Source organism: Danio aesculapii, chromosome 5, assembly GCF_903798145.1.
Source record: "Danio aesculapii chromosome 5, fDanAes4.1, whole genome shotgun sequence".
NCBI lineage: Eukaryota > Metazoa > Chordata > Actinopteri > Cypriniformes > Danionidae > Danio > Danio aesculapii.
Genome location: NC_079439.1, coordinates 13,339,478 through 13,344,519, shown reverse-complemented (window position 1 = coordinate 13,344,519; position 5,042 = coordinate 13,339,478).

Sequence of the window (5,042 nt, the reverse complement as noted above, 5' to 3'; positions counted from 1 at the left end):
CAGAAAACCGAGAGTAGGACCCTTGAATGTTTGGTCACCCGAGTGAATGCCTGCGTAGAAATACAAGAGAAATGTTGCGAATAGCTGACTTATGTCAATAATCTCATCTTTTTGCTTTACATATTACATTATATATATATATATATATATATATATATATATATATATATATATATATATATATATATATATATATATATATATATATATATATATATATATATATAAACATTGTTATATAGTAATATAAACCGCCGTAATATATCTTACAGTTTTGCGTATTTTAGGCAAATATACATATAAAGTTACCGGTAACATATGATATGTGGTAAAACGACGGTCGGTTAATATGCATTAACTACAATATATATAGTACCTATGATTCGGGTGGTTCGAACCATAGACTGTAAAATATAGGTTCGAACGAACCACCCCCCACGGCTAAAAGGTCCAGAATTTGTCCTTTTAATTATTTATGTAATATAATATAATATATTTATCATATAACTAATATAATATATTTAATGTATATTGTAATAAATTGTAATTTTAAATAACTATGGCCAGTAATTCGAATCCCATGGAGCCTCAAAACCACGATAATGTGACGCGAGTCACGTGACATAACCCAGTGGTAACTTTTGAATCTTTGATGCGACATCCATACTGGGTAACGCTGTGGGTCGAAAAGAGCAAGAGGGGCAGAAAAGGCAGACAGCGGCGTCATTATCAAAATATTACAAATATACAAATACAAAATATTGAACATGTGTTCAAAAAGACTGCCAAACAGGGTAAGGCAAAAGTTACTTACTTCCTAACAGATGAAAATATGCCCCTATCCATGAGGTTCTAGGCCAGGGGTAGGGAACCTATGGCTCCTTGACCAAAAATATGTGGCTCTCCAGCTGTCTCCCTTCAATAAAAAATTAAAACTGTCACTAAAAATCAGTTTCCTATTAAAAATACAATAATTTTTTTTGTATATTTTTACAGAAAATGAATAAGAATAAAAGGACCTTTCATCCAATACATGTGTGTGGCGCTGTGGATTAACTTGAATAGCGACACCAATAAAGGGCATGCAACTTACATTTCTATGGTAACCTTGCACGTAAATTCAAACAACATTCATGAGTGGTGATGGCAAAAAGAAAGATTCTATAAATTATCCTTTCTTAATACATGGACTTGTTTAACATGTGGTGCTTCATAATGTAAATGCTCAATGACTCTTTAAAAAATGCATTTGCCAAAAAATTCTGAAATGGCTCTTTGACGAAAAAAGGTTCCCGACCCCTGTTGTTCTAGGCTATCTGGTCACATTAGCCGGGACGTCCTGTATAATCCCGTCACGTCTGTGTTTTTAAGGCTGTTTGGTCACTTCATTCGTTTTATTCTAATCGGATATAAATCCTATCGCCCAAACCACTTCAGAAGGTGATCTGGGATGCATAACAGATGCAATTGGACAGGTATAATCATTCATAAATTAATATTGACCTTCATAAACTAGACTTTTGCATGCTAAAAGTACTTGAGTAAGAGACATTTTACTTTATTTGGGTCATTAAAATAACTCTGACTACCAATATTTAATAATGTAGTCAACCTAAAACCTACAGTAGTTTGACATAAAACCAAAACAACACCCATTCTTGTCTTAGGGCATTTTTTATTAAGCAAATGTTTGATTAACAGTAAGTTCATGACATGTTAAATATATATTATATTCTGCTGGTTTTAAACATACAGAATAATAAATGTAGCAACCATAACATTAACATTATGTGTTAGGACATGTTTGATTACCTTTTTATTACCTACACCAAATGTTGACTAATGAAGGTACATTTATAACAACTATTTATTTGTAAGACTACTTTATTGTCAAACCATATAGCATACAAATGCATTTAACAGACTTATATAACAGTGTATTGCTGTAGTAGAGGACCAATAAAACACAAGACAGGTGTTTAGAAAGAGTATAGTTTATTTTGTTGGACCTGCAAACTTATCTAAACAAGATAAACTTTCAGAAAACAGCACGGAAACATTATGCGCGCGCTCGTGAATATAACCCGCGGTTGTCTTCAACGGTTGTCTTCAATAGTCCTTCTTTGCTCAACAACTCAGCTGAAAAACAAAGCAAAACATTACAACAGCCAGACATAGAGTTAAAACATTACAGTTACCATGGTTTCTATTTTAAACTATAGTAAACTAAAGTTTGAAACTATAGTTTAAAATAGACGATGAGTGGGCCTCGCTGCTCCCACCCACCATAACCCTCGCAGCGGGGTCCCACTACCGGCCTCCCGTGTTTCCCTGAGGGTCCTCACGGCTTGTATTGATCCCTGCCTAGGGTTCACAAGCCGCCTCGCCCCAGGGAGTGCACGAGCTAACCGGGCGCCAGTCCGTGCCAGTGTTCACTGGAATGTTGCTCGGTGGCACATTTCGAGCAACAAACACGTAATATTCTTCGCGATATTGCGTTTATGTACGCAAACCGCAAGGAACTACAGCACAGACGGGCCCGAGTGAAGCTTCACGAAGCGGACTTCGTGAGATTGGCGTGGCTCCACTCGTACCGTCAGGTATTGAACTCACCTTGGTCAAGTACAACAGCAACACCGAGCGAACTGACAAGACTGATAGAAAAACCGACGAGCTTTATAGGAATGCAGATGCAAATGTTTACAATGCGACGTCACTGCTGTGAGTCTCGTTGTCATGGTGAGCGCTGAAGAGAGCACATCTCATTGGAGCACACAGGCTCGCGAATCTCCGTCATGGCGAGTTGCTGTCGGCTGTGGACAAAACATATTAAATATATTAAATATATATTTATACATTTTTGGTGCTGTGTAATAATCTGGGATGCAATAGAATATGGAGACAGATGAATATTATTACCACTCCTATTGGTGGTAAGCTTCTTATCCAAGATCGCCATCTAGCGGTCACATAACCTAATAGCATGTTACTTGCCACTAACCACACCCCACGGCCAAAAGGTCCAGCATTTTGTCCTTTTAATTATTTTATGTAATTTAATATTATATAATATATTTATTATATAATTAATATAATATATTTCAGAAGGTGATCTGGGATGCATTCCAGATGAAATTGGACAGGTATAATTATTCATAAATTAATATAAATAAAATAAATTATGACCTGGAGAAAGTCTGACCTGCGCCTGAAACACCTGTAGATGCGCTTTTACAGCCAAAATTCTATTAAAACTTGTTTACTAAAAGCATAAAACATGTTCTAACTTATCATCAAGCCTGTAGCCAGGGGGGTTCGGAAGACCCACCCCTTACTGACAAAGGACCAGAATTTGTCCCATACAATGAGCTCATTTGTCCTATTTTGACTGCTATGCCATCAAAAGTAATGAAAATAATAAATCGAAAAAGGCTTTAAGACCAAACGGAATCATTTGCCGGCTGTTGCTTCAGTGGGATTATAATCTGATGTAAGAGAAGTCTTCTTTCACTACTGTATTGTTTTTAAACAGAGAAAACATTTTACAGGTAACTTTATTCTAAATCTTGGACCTTATTTCTGAAATAAAAATGAGCAATAAAAAGGTGTGAAGCACCAGAAGTGAATATATGAATATATTTAGGCTATTGTTGATATCCAGGAATTTTAAAATGTACTTTTTTTTAACCAAAGAGGCTAGAAAAATTCTGCAGAATTAATTATTATTGTATTATTATTATGTTTTAATTATTGTTTTTTATTGAAATGGTCAAATTGTGACTGAGGGCAGTTGAATGTGCTGGCCAGTTCGTTTTTTGTCTAATAAATGACAGTAGGCTACATTTTTTTTACTTTAAAACTTTACAGGTTCTTATTTTTTCCTAATGATATGATGTAAAAAATTTGTTTTAATGTTTCTTTATTGCAAATTTTTATAAAATATCTTTAGTACATCAAAAGTGTGGTTATGAGGACATCTGACTAGTTAATCCAGCAAAAAAAGTCACTAAAATACAGTATTTAAATCTCATAGTTAAATAGACACTGAGGCGTATAACTGCAAAAAGGTTCACTTTTAAAATCTATCTATCTATCTATCTATCTATCTATCTATCTATCTATCTATCTATCTGTCTGTCTGTCTGTCTGTCTGTCTGTCTGTCTGTCTGTCTGTCTGTCTGTCTGTCTGTCTGTCTGTCTGTCTAACATCCGATATGTGGTAAAATGACGGTTAAATGCATTAGCTACAATATACAGTATAGTACCTATTCGGTTCTCTCTCTCTCTCTCTCTCTCTCTCTCTCTCTATCTATCTATCTATCTACAGTATCTATCTATCTATCTGTCTGTCTGTCTGTCTAACATACGATATGTGGTAAAATGACGGTTAAATGCATTAGCTACAATATATAGTACCTATTCGGTTCTCTCTCTCTCTCTCTATCTATCTATCTATCTATCTATCTATCTATCTATCTATCTATCTATCTATCTATCTATCTATCTATCTATCTATCTATCTATCTATCTATCTTGTAGAAAAAAATGCTGGGCTGCACACAATTTCTTCCTTTTGTGAGTGAACTTAATTGGTTTTGCAAATTTAAGTGGGTTGAACATAAACAATTAAGTCGCCCCCTCAAAAAAAAAAACCCCAGGAATTGTGGTGATTCAGCTCATTTTAAATAAGTGGTTTAAACAAGCAGCAAAAATCCTTTTTTGGGTGCTATCCATTTTCCTATGTATATATACAAGATAAGTTACATTTATACTTGTTATAAAATATAGATACATAACATTTTAATATGTAATGTACAAATTTATTGATTAAAGTCATAAACTGTGTAATAAAAACACTTTTCCTATCCATGGAGACAGAAACAATATGATATAAAGCCATGAAAAAAAGAAAAAAGGTGCCACTTCAGGGGAGAGAGAGAGAGAGAGAGAGAAAGAGAAGAGGAGAGTCTCTACACAGCCTCAGTGAACATTAGGACATTGACTTTGCAGGAGCTTTATCCTTATACAAGACTTTTGCAAAA